Below are 15,049 nucleotides of genomic sequence, written 5' to 3'. Positions count from 1 at the left end.
CTTGGGCTCAAGTGAGTTTCTTGTCTCAGCCTCCCAAGTAGCTGGGACTACAGGTGCCTGCCACAACACCCAGCTATTTTTAGAGGCAGGGTATCGCTCTGGTTCAGGTAATCCACAAGCCTCAAGACATTAGATTTTCATAGGAGTAGAAACTCTACTGTAAATGCATATGTGACGGATCCAGGCTGTGCACTCCTTATGACAATCTAATGCCTGATGGTCTGAGTGGAGATGTAATGTGCTTGAATCATCCCCAAACCATCCTTTCCTCTACCCTGTCTGGGGAAGAACCGTCTTCCATGAAACTAGTCCCTGGTGCCAAAAAAGGTTGAGATTGCTGCTCTAAATCACATATTTCCCTGAAAAAGTTCTTGTCTCAGTGCTATAACCATGTTCACCATTACTTTTCAATTTTTTTCAGAAGACCCTAAAGTTATAAATTTTCTCATTAGCAGCTTGTGATTACTGTGAAAATGACTGAGATTTATAAGCACTACAAAATGAAAATCTCTCCACAAATAAGCAGCATGTAAAGATATTTCAGCAACACCTTTCAGCAATGCATTTTAAGTGTATCATTATACATGATGAAAGATTAAATGCATTTTCAACATTCAGAATTATGGAAACAACAGTAAAGAAATGCTGTTGAAAAAAATAATTACTCAATTCTTTCACCTAGTACAGAAATTCCCTCTTAATAACAGCAGTATTTGGTCACTTTCATGAATGAGATCTTATTAGTTTACAAAACAGCCTATGGCATTGCTGGGGATTAATAACTGGTGTTCATATAATTTCTACATTAATCTTGTATTGATTTTTATCTGTTCTGTTCATCCCCTAGATCTGCTACACATATGGCACAAAATAATTAATGAATGAAATCTACCTTTTAGCAACTCTCTGTAACTTCCACCTAGCTCCCTACGTCTTGAAAATGTATTTCCCTTATCTACTGATTGCCTTTCAAACACTGAAGACAATTTTTGCATTCCTTTCTCTTGTTCAGGGCATACAAATCTAATCATTTTTTCCTCAACATGGTTTTTAGTGTTTCAAGTTTCCCCCCAATATTAGCAATGGGAAAAAATACTTTTTATACAATCTGCATAGTACATGGGGGAGGTAGGCTACTAACACTCAGCAACATGTTTATTGTGTGTCCACTGAGTTGTAGTGTCCCTGCTAGTGATGTTTTCTTTTTTTGAGACAGAGCCTCAAGCTGTTCCCCTGGGTAGAGTGCCGTAGCATCACAGCTCACAGCAACCTCCAACCCCTGGGCTCAGGCGAGTCTCCTGCCTCAGCCTCCCAAGTAGCTGGGACCACAGGTGCCCGCCACAATGTCCAGCTATTTTTTTTTTTTTTTGGTTACAGCTGTCATTGTTGTTTGGTGGGCCTGGGCTGGATTCGAACCCACCACTTTAGGTGTATGTGGCTGGCGCCTTAGCCGCTTGAGCCACAGGCGCCCAGCCCCGGGGTTGTTTTCTTATCCTCACAATTTATCACTGAGAAAGTAGAGCCAGAGACATAAAACAACTTGCCCAGTTCAGACAGCTAGCAGATGGTAGACCCACAATCTATCTTACTTTAGACTAGGATACTGTCTTCCCTCAATGCAGACACTACTTTGTTTCTGTAAATGGAATATTATATCCTAGAACCACTTTTGTTAAGCCCGTCTTCCTCATCTCAAGCACTTACAACTGAGTTTTTGTAAATTTAATCACCCCTAGTAAATTTATATTTTGTCAGTTGTGGCTTACTATTTTAGCATTTAAGAACTTTTTTTCCTTTTTTTTTCATTAAATTATAGCCGTGTCCATTAATGCAATCATGGGGTACAATGTGTTGGTTTTATACACAATTTGAAATGTCTTCACTAAACTGGTTAACGTAATCTTCACAGCACTTTCTTAGCTATTGTGTTAAGACATTTATATTCTACACCTAGTAAATTTCACATGTACCCTTGTGAGATGCACCATAGGTGTGGTCCCACCAATTACTCTCCCTCCACCCATTCTCCCCCCTCCCTCCCCTTCCTCTCTCCTTTCCCTTTCTTCTTGGGGTATAATTGGGTTATAGCATTTAAGAACTTTTCAAGTGTTATGTAACATGCTGACTAATTATCACTATACAGTTTGAGTGCATTTATTAATTTGAGAAGATGCTTCTTACATATTTGGTAACTAAAAAAATACTAACTAGAGTAACAGCAAGACCAGAGCCCCTCATCTCTCTCCAGCTAACATCATTCCATTACTCAACATTTTGGGTTTGGTAATTTGATGCCTATAAACCCATCCAACTATACCTTAGCCAATGTATTTTTATCTTTTGTGACCATTGGGATAGAAAGGGAGATTATGTTGAGTGTCTTAAGGAAAACTAAATGGACCTTAGGGCCAACAAGCCTCCATTCACTATTGATCCAGTAAACTTATAACAACAAGTATGATTTGTAACCCTGGATTTTTCTTATTGAAGTTCTGCAGGTTTAAGGGTATCAGTTGTCTTCTTCCAGTACTTACAAGTTCTTTTTGCTCTCCTAACAAAATTGTAAAATAGATTATTAACAGATTCTAACATTCCAGAGCCACCCAGTTCTTTGTTAAGAAAACTGAGACATTTACCAGACTCTAATCTTCTACTATTAAATGTACTTTCAGGATTCCTCAAAACCTATGAGCAATGAGTTTTCAATCTTACTCTGCTCTATAATTTGAGCTTTAAAATATGTTAGATTGAACCCAATTGGATAATATTTACAATCTCCTCAATTACCTTGTATTTTATTCTTTTTGGTTTTGTTTATCCTTATGTATTTTAGAAAAAATAAGCAGAAAACATTTTCCTCCCTTTTAGACACTCAGCCAATGCTATGCTTTCAAAAACAATCTCCTGAATTGAACTAGCTCATTTTATAGAACAAAACTAATACTATTTTTTTCTTTATCACATTCAGTTTTAGAAATAGCGCTTAAAATTTAAGAACCTCATTAACGAGAATGCTTATTGTTGATGCAAACTACATTTTCAAAATGGAACAAACGTTAAACGTGATTTGAACAAGAATCAACTAATATGCTTGGCTAACTCATCATAATGTAATAAAAAAGAGACAAAAGGGGGAAACTCTAAAATTAGACGCCAATGGTAGTCACTCTGAAAAGAACAGAACAATCCTTGATTATTATATTCATAGCTAAGATTACTTAATAGATATGCATCCTAAGGATATTAACCATTGTAATCAAAATGTCTATCAGTACTACTATCACTGCCGTTCATTTTTCCATTCAGCAATATAAACAGCTTACTAAAAACATCAGGTAGTTTCTAGGTGCTGGAGACTGAAAACTCCGCACTTTCACTCTAATAACAACATCACTAACGCAAACCTTTAATGGATACCCACAATTGTAAGGCATTGTACTATATAGCTGTGAAGAAGGATTTAGATCGCCATACACAAACACTATCAAGTTTGCCATAAAAACACAAAAGACCACTCTTAAGAAACTTTCTTTTAAGTTATTCCTAACATAAGATGACTTAGGGGAAGCTCCGTTTAACTGGCAATCCAAATTTAGGGAGTGTTACCGAGCATATTTCGTGCAGATAATAGTTAAGAGCATTTAAGTAACCTCTAGATCTAGACTTACGTCCTGACTTTCTAAACAATTCTTCTCGTAAGAAACCAAATCAACCACCCAACAGAGGGTCGGTAAAGACAAAATCTTGGCAAGAACCAATCTAATCGCGGAAGTGGCTTTTCCGCATTCCTAGTCCTACCCTTGTTAACGTGCCTCTTCAAAGTCCGAGTACACCAGATATGGAACAATCTCCAAAATCTCAGGCCTAAGGCTGGGAACATGTGGTAGTCTGTGGCTGTGAGGATGGGCGCGTGACTGCAAGACTCCTACCTTTTCCGCACCTGCTATAAAGTCCCCGAACTCTAACCACTCCCTCGCCAGCAAGAGCCACAACCAGTTCTAGGATCCGCCTGGCCTCGCTGTCCCGCTCCTGATCCTCAGACCCTCTTTCCAAGCCCACCTCACAACACAGCGTTGCCTGCTAACTTCAATGTGCACTGGGGGATAATGGATGAATACGAATCCGGGAAGAGCGACTGTGCCAGAGGATAGAGGAAGCTGACCATACCCCACTCCAACTTGCAGGTACGCGGGAGGTAGGCGGCGCTGCCCATACTGGGTCGGTCACTCACCCTCGCCTCAGGCAAGCCCCTTAGCAACGTCTCTCCTTCCCGACGGCGGCCATCTTGAATGGGGAATGTCGGGGGACTACGTCATCACGCTGCGCCTCAGACAAAAAACTAGCTACTGGAGGGGGCGGTAAGAGTAGGACACCTGTTAGCCAATCAGAAGAAAGTAAAGCTCTCGAAAGCAGAACGAGCCGCTTATTTCCTCCCCGCCCACCCTGCGGGTCAGTGTCTACTGCGTGCAAGAGGCGGAGCTAGCCCAAGGCCCGACCCATCTATCCCGCCCCTCAGGGCGAAAGGGAATTCTGGAGCAACCGAACATGCTAACGGAACTTGGACGTGAGGGCGGGGCCCGGAGCACATGCCGTCCAGTCAGAGCTCGGGCGTGGGAGAAATCCCACCAATCGTTGCCACGGGGCTGGCGGCAGCTGAACCGGTGGCTCTCGCTCCGGGAAGCAGTCAGCCCACTGGCTGGGGAGGACCCCGCGCGGAACCGTGGCGGGGCGGCGGGGCGGGGCCGCGCCCATGCGTCTGAAGCGCAGGCCAATGAGCGGCGGCGGCGGAGGCTCGGGGGCGGGGTCCAGGGGGGCGGGCGGAGCCGGGTTGGACTGCCGCGGCAGGGCCGTCTCAGGCCGCCGTCCCGCCCCTCCCGTCCGGCAGCCGTCGCCGCTGCTGCTGCAGCCGCCGCCTGGGGGTTGGTTGAGGTGGACGGTGGTGTCCGGGCTGGAGTGTGTCGCTCCCGCTGCGTGAAGGGGAAGCGGGCAGGTGAGTACCGGCAGCAGCTTGTCCGCGAGCGCGGGGCTCGCGGGCTGCTGAGGAAACTCGTGCCGCCGCCCCCTAGCGCTGTGAGGCCGCCCCCTTCCCGGCCGGCGACCCTCGGCCGAAGTCCGGCCCGCGCCTCGGCTGGCCACTCCCGGCCCGGGTCTCCTCGGGGCGGTTGTACGCCCGGGGGAGGGCACGGTGGGATCGGGGGACGCTTTCTGCTTCTGCCCTGACGGCCCTGCCGGGAGGGGAGCTCTGACGCGCCCCTGCCCCGTCCCCACCTGGCGCCGACATTCTCTCCCCGGGCCTCCTGGGGGCTGAAGGGTGGCAGGTGCAGGGAGCGTCCTCCCCGTGCTCGCCCCTCGTTGTGCGGGGCCCCTAGCGTCTTCTGTCGGGTGGGGCCCTGGCCCCTCTCGCGCGCCCTCGTCGGCTCGGTTGTGCGTGCGGCCGGGTCGCGCCCTCATTTCCTTCCTCCCGTCAGTCCACTGGCTGGGGGAGGGCTGGGTGGTTTTTATGTTCCACTCCAAACCTTAGGTGACCCACCTGGGTACCTGGGCATTAGTCCCTGCTTCTCTCTCGTCACCGTCCAGTTATAAAGACAGTCGTAGGAAATAGGTCATCTTTCTTCCCACGCGCCCCTGGCCGTATTCCACACGCGCAGTGCCCTACTAGGGAGAAGAATTTAGTGCTTTAGAGTTAGTCATTCCGGTTTTAAACTCTTCCTTTTCGTGGCCCCAGACTGGCGATGCAACTCTGCCTTTCCTTGTTTCCACTGGGAAAGGAGCTGATCAGTGACGTGCTCCACTTGCTGTGGGGGGCCTCACCCTCTGCGATTTTGGTGTTGGTGTTGGGAGGAGGACATGTAAGTGTCGTAGGAGAGGTATTGGTGTGTTAGAATCACTGTGAACATATTTTGCTTTTCTAAATGAAAGAGGTGACGATGTTTCAGAAGCACAAAGTATGTTGGCAGATTAATTTTGCTTTTAAGAACCTTCGAAGAGTTAACCTTTTAACGACGGATCTGTTCATAGCTTAATTATGGTGGCTGTTACACTAGTTTATGCGTTTGTCAAAACTCCACCAGGAAACTGAAAAATGTGAATTTTATCCTGTCCCTATGGCGATTTTCTTCTCAAAAATGTACCTTACCGGTACTTCGAAACTCAACTAACCAGTACTAGTTTGGAGAGGTGTTTATTATTTTAGGAGAATGCATTTAAGAATACAGCAAAATAAAAGCAGCTTTCCTCTCCACGGTTAACATGTGCCAAGACTTGCTTAACCACACTGTACTGTGTTTATACGGGATACTATGCGTGGAGTCCTGCAGTACCAAATTAGTCCCAGGGGCTGTTGTGATTGATATTTTGGTAAAGTTCCAACAGTTTACAGACAAATTTTTCTCTGGCCCAAGAAAGTAGTTTGCAAAGCCAAGTTCTCAGTTATGGAACACTCCCTTTCTCGGTACCCTAAACGATCTTGGTTTTTAGCCTCTGCTACCCCTTCTCTGCCCTCCTTTCTGTGTGTTCGGGGTTGTAAGTTAGTATCTCAAATGGAACTTTAGTCTGAGTTTTAAAATGGTTGCTGCGCTTCCCATCTCCAGTATGCTAACAGCTCAGTACTTTTTTTCCTGAAACAGGAATGATGCTAGACTTGAACATTAAAACATTGATGCCCAGATATGTACTGTAGAAGTGAAAGTTTCTATTCAAACCCCGTGCATAAGAGTGCAATGAGAGACTGTTAGTAAGAAAGTGATGCTATTGAGTTTCTCTTTCATGCTCTGGACATTTAGGCCACATTTTAAACGATGATTAAACTTTTGCTTTGGAAGCCACTGGATGATGAGAAAAATGTGAAAGTTGTACTCACATGTTTCTGTTCTAAAGTTCAATCACTAAAAATCTGTTTCTGTTTGGAGAACTCTGATAAATGGCCACAATTAGCCTCCTTAAAAACATGGTGCTCTCCCAACTAAAAGCAGTAGGGGAAAGTATCAACATTAGAATGGTAGAGGCGGGCTTATAAATAGCAAATAGATAATCATTGAATTCAGTGAAAACCCAAGTACATAATGAGTGCTGTGTGGAATTTTAGTAGAAATATGAGTAAAAATACTACCTTCTGTAGACAGTTACTCAGTGATTTTGACTAGATGCTAGTTTAGTTTGAGTCTTTTCATATCTCTTAAATGTTTGAATCACATAGCCTTTTATACTTACCACTAATCTGAAGTAGCTTTTAGAAATGTAACCTTTTGTGTGTACTTTGATGAATATTTTTTGCTGGGAGGTTATCTTTAGAAATTGATTTGCTTGTTCACTTGCTGTTGTGTGTGATGCATCTGTTGGAGGTAAGGAGGAAGAGTTTCAAGTGTGTTTTCTTCCATTGGACCAAAGTCTTGGGAATGGAGTGATGATTTTGTTCCCCCAAAGAGAAGAATCATTGTTATTAAGGCATAATCAGTAAAAAATATTTTGATTTGCTGTGCATCTTTTCTCTCTTGCTATAGTCAGAGAAGTGTTTATGTGGGCTAGCAGGTCATCCTGGGTCATATTTAACTAGTTAAGAGAATTAGACTAAGGATTCCTTGATTTTAAAATTTTCTACAGTTTTTCGCTTGCTTGAATTTACAGGTATTCCTTACTTGGCAAAATGGATTTTTGTACATTGGATTTTCTTTTATCTCGTTTTCTTATTCATAAAATTAGAAATGTTAAACATTTTGATAATGCAGATAGAGTTAATTTACATAATATTTGCTCAACATAAAATACATTTCTAACAAAATATTAATAGATAATATATTCTGTTATAAAGAAATTGCAACTTGGTGTTTTTAAAAGTTATTTAATAGTCGTATGGAAAAATAAACTTTATTAGCAGAATCTGCAAGAGTAGAAGTCCTGTTATTGTTGCATTCACCCAATAATTCAAGCTGGAGATTTGCTATGTCAGCCCCATTTCCATTTGAGTCTTCTCTAGATTTTGGAAATAAACAGATCATAAAATGAGGTAAAGACAAATATTGAGGATTTTGACTGAGATAAGTTTGAGTAGAAGAAAAATATTTCCAATAAATTATAAAATTCAAATACAAAAGTTAAGATTTAAAAATTTTTTTTTCTTATTTCAAGTACTTTCCAAGTGGAATGAACTAATAATTAAGATAAATCCAAACCCTGTTGGCTGATTATCTCTGAAGTTAAGATTTTGAAATGGATCTGCTAATTACCAAGCTGAAGTGAATTTTTAACCTTTTATAAGACTAGCCTCAGTAATGGGGTGAGAAGATTTCGGAGGGCAGAGGGACAGAGCAGAAAGAAATGTTTCCACTGTGTTTTAGAAGGGCAAAAAATTGACTAGAGAATGTAATCTAGTGTCTACATAGAACTTAAAAAATTTTTTTTGATTGACAAAACTTAAATAATACACAGAACTCTTAATATATATGCAGTATTTTAAGTTTATTGCTATCTATGATCTCAACTTTCCCTTCGCATTTTTAAAGAATAGAATTCATTAGAACATAACAGATCTAACAAATTATTCCCAGCATATGGTTTAGAAGTTTCAGTTTCAGAAAATAGGCATGGCTCTTACAATGTTAGCAGTTTTCTATTAAGCACAGTTAAGAGAAAGTAAATATTAGTGTTGAAAATACTCATTAAAGTTGTTTTTACCATAAAATATTTGCTAGTGACTAATAAAGCTTTTAATTTGTTGATTGTAATAATTTAGCTTTGATACATGTCATGGTCATCTACCTGGTTTCTGCATTTTTGACCCACAAGAGTGTGGCATTGCAGAGCTTCCTGTGGGTTGTGCCAGACTGGACAGAAGCTCTTTTGGAAGTTTTGCTCATATCCCAAATTTAACCTAAGGTCACTCCTGTGTGTTTAGACAAAGCTAGCAAAATAGCTCTATACTTTTAAAAGTCTGAAGAGATAAAAAAAACCTTTACATGTGAATGTTTTTTCTACTGTGAGAGAATGCTGCTATTTTGAATGTTGGAGCTTTTGTAAGTAAGTTGGCTTTGAGCTGAATTCATGAAATATTATTGAGTATTAGTAAAGTTTGTCATTGAGGTGTGCTGGTGAGGCTCTGCCACAAAACAAGCCTATTATCTTTTATAAATTAACCTAAGTGCCAGCTTTATCTCTGTAAAGGGGACACAATAATATCTATCTTATCTATTATGTAAAATGCTTATCTCAGTTCTTGATATATAGTAAATGGCCAAATGATGTGATTGTGATGGGGATGATCATTTTGGGGAACTGCCACAGGACACTCTACTTGTCAAGTATGATACAGTTTCACCTGCCTGAATTGTGATCCTGAAACACATGACTTGACAGCATGAATAATTGCATTTAAGCTCAAAACTCTGTTATTTAATATAACACATCTATCTTGCTAAAGATCAATTTATGTAACAAAAGGCTTTAGTTGATTAGTGTCTTGTCCTAAAGGCTATGAGACCATGTCCCATTCATTTTTGCATTTCAGATTAGATACTCAAGAAGTGTACCTTGAATGAGTGAATAAATTAACTTGGCTTATAAAAAAGCTAGGGTAGTCTTAGGAATATGGTAGTAGTCAAATCTCCTTCAGTTGAGTTCAGGAAGTCAGTAGTCACACTGCACTGTACTCATTGCAAAGGGTATCTCAGGGGTTTTGTTGACTTTTAAAACTGTTTGTTGAAATATAATATACTTAAGTGGTTTTGCTCACTTTTGAGAAACACACCATGAGGGTCACATTAAGCCTAGAGAAGAAAATATTTTGGGGAGGACAGTAAAACTATCTTCAAAGAATGTGGACACAGCTGGCACCATGGCTAACACCTGTAATCACAGTCCTTGGGGAGGACAAGGCAGGAGGATTGCTTGAGGCCAGGAATTTCAGATCAGTCTGGGCAACCTAGTGAGACCTCCAATAATTTTAAAAACAGCCAGTCACCATGGCACTGGCTCCTGTAGCCCTAGTCACTCTGGAGGTTGAGGTGGAAAGATGGATTGAGCCTAGGAGTTTGAGGTTATAGTGATCTCTGATTATGCCACTGCACCCCAGTCTGAACAACAGAGTGAGACCCTGCTCTAAAAATTGGAATGGAGATTAGAATGGTGTGTGCTAGTTAGCCATGTAAACTGGTATAAGTTAGTATGGTGTGGGTATTAAGCAAAGCCAGAACATGGTTCTAATATACACCAGTTGCAGTTAAAAATTGGTAACATGCAAAGCAAAGAGTGTGTAGGAAAGAAAACATTGCACAGTTTTTGAGAGTGTTTTTATTTTCCTAACTCATCATCCTGTAATTTGTGTGTTGAATTCTGAATGTAGTGATCTGATCCTGATGACCTACAAAGTATTTTAGTGAGTGGAGAAAAGAAATGGTTTCTATTTTTCCTACTCAAAGACTAGTCAGGCAGTACATTTTACAGCTGGGAGCCTAAGGTAAGAGGAAGCCAGCCATAGGACCATTCTCTCCTTTAGTCAATCCAGCTGTCCAGTTGGGTAAATGGAAGATACATTGGAAAACAGATGCTGTGCTTGAGCTGAGGTTTCCTGGATAAACTGCCAAATGAATGTAATCAGAAATGTTTATTCTAGTTGTAGTTCATTGAAAGCAGCCTTTTCAGGGGTACTCAAGAAAAATACAAATAAGTATTCTTTCCAATTAGAATGTTTGAAAAAAATGCAAGTGTTAGTTTCAGTCTGTGTGAACTATACTTTGTAAAAATGGGTTATGTACCTAGCATCCCCCACATTGTCACCATTACCTCCATTAGTCAAGATCCCTAAATGTGCTTTTTAAAAATGTTTCCTGACCTGTTTGTGTGTATAGATTACATGGAAAAGAATCACTTGATTGGTCAGAAGTGGTTGTTGGTTACAGATGGCTCTGCATATTGGTCAGCAATTTAAATAATAACTGAGTATGCCATTTATTTATTTATTTAGAGATAGAGTCACAAGCCATCACCCAGGTTAGAGTGCTGTTGTGTCATAGCTCACGGCAACCTCCAACTCTTGGGCTCAAGCAATCCTCTTGCCTAGATTTATTTTATTTTTTTTTTATTTTTAGTAGAGACAGGGTCTTGCTTTTTGCTCAGGCTGGTCTCAAACTCATGAGCTCAAGCTGTCCACTCACCTTGGCCTCCCAGAGTGCTAGGATTACAGGTGTGAGCCACTGCACCTGGCTGATTTTTTTTGGTTATTTCATAAAACCTGTCTTGTGGCTGAGCACCTGTGTTCAGTGGTTAGGGAACTGGCCACATGCACTGGGGCTGGTGGGTTCAAACCCACCACAGGCTGCTAAAAAACAATGACAACAATAACAAAAAAACCAGCCCAGTGTTGTGGCAGGTGCCTATAGTCCCAGCTCCCTGGGAGGCTGAAGCAAGAGAATCGTTTAAGCCCCAGAGTTTGAGGTTGCTGTGAGCTGTGACGCCATGGCACTCTACTCAGGGCTACATAGTGAGATTCTCTAACTCTATAACTGTAGTTATATAATCCATTTATCTATCAATCCTGTATTGCCATTTTTATTTTCTTTTGTCTTAAGTATTATTTAAATCCTTTTTCTTTTTTGCCTGTACTTTTGTTTCCTCTAACATAATATAATAAGTAATTATAAATTATTCATATAAACTTTAGGGGAAAAATCGTGCGCTTAACATTGTACCTTCTGGCCAATATTTGTATTTTAATAAGAGACAGAGGGAGAGCATACACACGTTTAATTTAGCACATATTTATATTTCCCTAAATTTTAATAATATTTAATATTTAATATTTAATAAATATAAATATAAAATATTTAATATTTAATAAATAAATTTTAAATAAATATAAATATATTTAGGGACATATAAACATTTGAAATAAATTTTAAATATTTTGTTTTTATAGGAACTGGATGAATATCTTAATAGGTAGCTGTTTTTTACTGAGAGCATTAAGGATGTTTTAGACACCTAAAAATTTGGAATCTGTTTCATTTGTTTAAATTTGGAATCTGCCCTAAATTTAGTTGAAATCACAATGGAAAGTATTCATTATATGTAACAAATTTTTGAATTATAAATGAAAAGGCTAGGGTAGTTATTTCAAATCCATAAGGTTGAGGAAATCACACATCTTTTTTGATAGCTAAAAAAGGCAGAAGGGGGTTGAATTTAGGAAACCACCCATACTGGATACTAACACCTTCTCAAACTGAATCTTAAAATTTAGTCATCCTTCTTGAATTGTATTTTATTCTTTGCCCTTCTATGTTTAGTTACTTACGTATTTTAGGAATTATCCATGCTGCTTTATTTTGAGCTTGAGTCTTAGTTCCTCAACCTCATCCTTGAGAGCTACAGGCTTGCCTTCCCCTAATTTTGTTGCCTTCTGCAACAGCCAGCACAGTGTCAGGCACAGAGACGTTGGAGAGCTTATTTGATAATCAAGTGTGCCTATATGTTTAGAGTCCACTTGTGTGTGGGAGCTAATATGGAATTTTCAGCTTGAGACTGTGGGTCTGCTACTTGGCAGCTGTAGTCTCTTGGCAATAGAAGTTAAAACAATGGTTCCTTGGAGGGGTAATGGTGGTGGCAGTAGGCTGGTGAAGGGCACAAGGGCTGTTGGCAAGGGCTGGGTGTCTTGGCTCCCTTACTCCCTTACTGACCCCACCTGGTGGCCTTGCATGCATGTGGACAAGTCCGTCATTTTATTTAAACTAACCCTTGACAGTGTGGTGGGGGAACAGTTGAAGGGAGGGAATGAATTAGGATGGGATGGAAGGAGCTGGAGATGAGGGTCTTAGCTGGGAGTGCTTCAGTGACTGCATAAACACAGCCTCACAAGACTTCCGAGGATGCCGTTCCACTATATCTGTCTGCACAGTGGCTGATTTACTGATGTGTTTTGAAGTTTCACCTCTGCTGTATTTCTGCACCTATTACTCATTTCTAAATGCAGGCAGTTTTCTGGCTGAAAAAAGAAATCTTGAGAACAACTTGCGTTTGTAGGTACTCACTGTAGAATATTACTGTCAGAGGAATCTATTGTGTTTTCAAATCATTTTAGCCATATGTTTAATGGCCTCTCACATGAAGCAGGAATTAGATATTTTCTGTATGTTCCAAGGGGATAGAAAGTTGGGTGGAAGCTTCAGAAATACAGATTTTGACCTAAGAACTGTCCAAATGCTTTACCCCAAGAGCTCAGGGTAGCCTTCTCTGGAGCACCTGCGGTGTGCTGAGGTCTGTTTTAGATATTGGGGATGTGAATGTACATGTGACATTCTGAGAGGGTGCCCTCAGAAGCCTGTTGTCTGGGAGGAAGCTGGTGTGAGCAAATCTTTCAGTACAGTGGGGTCAGGTAGTAACAAAAGAATGTACAAGGAATTGCAGGGATGCAGAGGAGAGAAGATTTGGACTCTTGAGGGAAGGGATGCTCAAGTAGGACTTCTAGCAAAAACCAAGAGTTTGTGAACAAGTGACTAAAGTGTTGTAGTAAAGGGGTGGAATGGGGAGGTAGAGAAACAGGAGGCATGTGACAGGGTCTGGATGAGGAATGGAAGCTGTTGGTATTACTGGAGCATTAGGTCCTGGGCAGGGTAGCAGCATGAGAATAAATTTAAGTAGTCAGGATAGACTTGGGCAAGGAGATATGCAGGTGTAAACAAGAGGATGAGTCCAGGGGTGTAGGAGCGGGTGTCTGGGGCTGCTCAGTCAGATGCTGAGTGGTAGCTGGCAGGGAGAAGGGGTTTGTGTCTTTTTTTTTTTGAGACGGAGCCTCAAGCTATCCCCCTGGGTAGAGTGCCTTGGCATCATGCTCACAGCAACCTCCAACTCCTGGGTTCAAGCGAGTCTCCTGCCTCAGCCTCCCAAGTAGCTGGGACCACAGGCGCCCGCCACAACACCTGGCCATTTTTTGGTTGCAGCCATCATTGTTGTTTGGCGGGCTGGGCTGGGGATTTGAACCCGCCACCTTAGGTGTATGTGGCTGGCGCCTTAGCCGCTTGAGCCACAGGCGCGGAGCCGGGGTTTGTGTCTTATCTGAAGGTGTATGGTCTTTTAGCCTTTTTGGACCCTCTTGCCATGTACTGTGTATTTAAACAGAAGAGGTATGGTAGTGACTCTGAATTCAGATTCTAGCTCTATCTCTCCATCATATGTGACTTTGAATAAAGAGAAAGGACTTAACCTTTCTGAGACTGTCATCTAAAAAATGAAGATAGTATCTACTGCGAATGTCTAGAACAGTGGTTCTCAACCTTCCTAATGCTGTGACCCTTTTATACAGTTCCTATGGGTCGCGACCCACAGGTTGAGAACTGCTGGCCTAGAAGATCAAATGAGGAGCCATGTCTTAGCTCAGTACCTGGCAGAGGATACGTACAGAATTCTGGAGATGGCTGCTGCCATTTTAACAAGCACTTGGCATTGGGTGGATCACTGAGGGAAGGCTCTGTAGAGGTAAGGGGCAGCAGGAAGAGTGAACAAAACCTGTTTTGTAGCCATTGGTGGGCACCCACCTGATGGGGGCTGGTGCAGAATAGCCTGGCTGTCTTAGGCTCACTTGCTGTTAAGAGAAGGGAAAAGGCCTTGGAGTTCCTCATCAAAGTTTTGTTCTTGAGTCGTTTGGAGGCTCACACAACAGAAGGTTTGCTGGCAGAGCTGGAGGGAGAGGCCAGTTCAGCCCATCACTGACAGCGTGGTTCTACATCTCTTCCTGCCAAGACAGCAGATCCACTATATTTGGATGTGTGATTAAAGTCCTTTTACCAGACTCCTTAGTGGTTTTAGTTATTTTCAAGTTAAGTTCAGTGGTCCTTCACAGAGATGCCTTCAGGAGATATGGGAGGGCCTGAAACACAGAGAAAAGTTGGGATGCTTTGTCCAGGCTATGCCCTTCTCTTGGCCATGAGTTAGTAAACATGGGGAGCTTTTTACCTCTTAAGAGGATAGTTCTTGGCTCGGCGCCTATAGCTCAACCGGCTAAGGCGCCAGCCACGTACACCTAAGGTGGCGGGTTCGAATCCCCAGCCCGGACCCGCCAAACAAC

The 15,049-nt window shown here is 41.9% G+C and overlaps 2 protein-coding genes across 2 annotated transcripts in view; one reads left to right on the top strand and one right to left on the bottom strand.

Moving 5' to 3' along the window:
- The window catches only part of CCNK (cyclin K), a 31,263-nt gene extending 26,973 nt beyond the window's left edge, over window positions 1–4,290 (bottom strand). Inside the window, exon 1 of the mRNA XM_003787032.3 lies at window positions 4,232–4,290. The gene's annotated coding sequence lies outside the window, so the exon portion shown is untranslated. The remainder of the gene's footprint in view (window positions 1–4,231) is intronic.
- A 480-nt stretch (window positions 4,291–4,770) lies between these two features.
- SETD3 (SET domain containing 3) overlaps window positions 4,771–15,049 on the top strand; it is a 90,713-nt gene continuing 80,434 nt past the window's right edge. Inside the window, exon 1 of the mRNA XM_003787031.3 lies at window positions 4,771–4,990. The gene's annotated coding sequence lies outside the window, so the exon portion shown is untranslated. The remainder of the gene's footprint in view (window positions 4,991–15,049) is intronic.

The sequence above is a fragment of the Otolemur garnettii genome, unplaced genomic scaffold, assembly GCF_000181295.1.
Source record: "Otolemur garnettii isolate 467f Iridium unplaced genomic scaffold, OtoGar3 scaffold00020, whole genome shotgun sequence".
Classification (NCBI taxonomy): domain Eukaryota; kingdom Metazoa; phylum Chordata; class Mammalia; order Primates; family Galagidae; genus Otolemur; species Otolemur garnettii.
The sequence above is the reverse complement of the archived record's forward strand: the minus strand, read 5'-3'. Positions and strand labels throughout refer to the sequence as shown.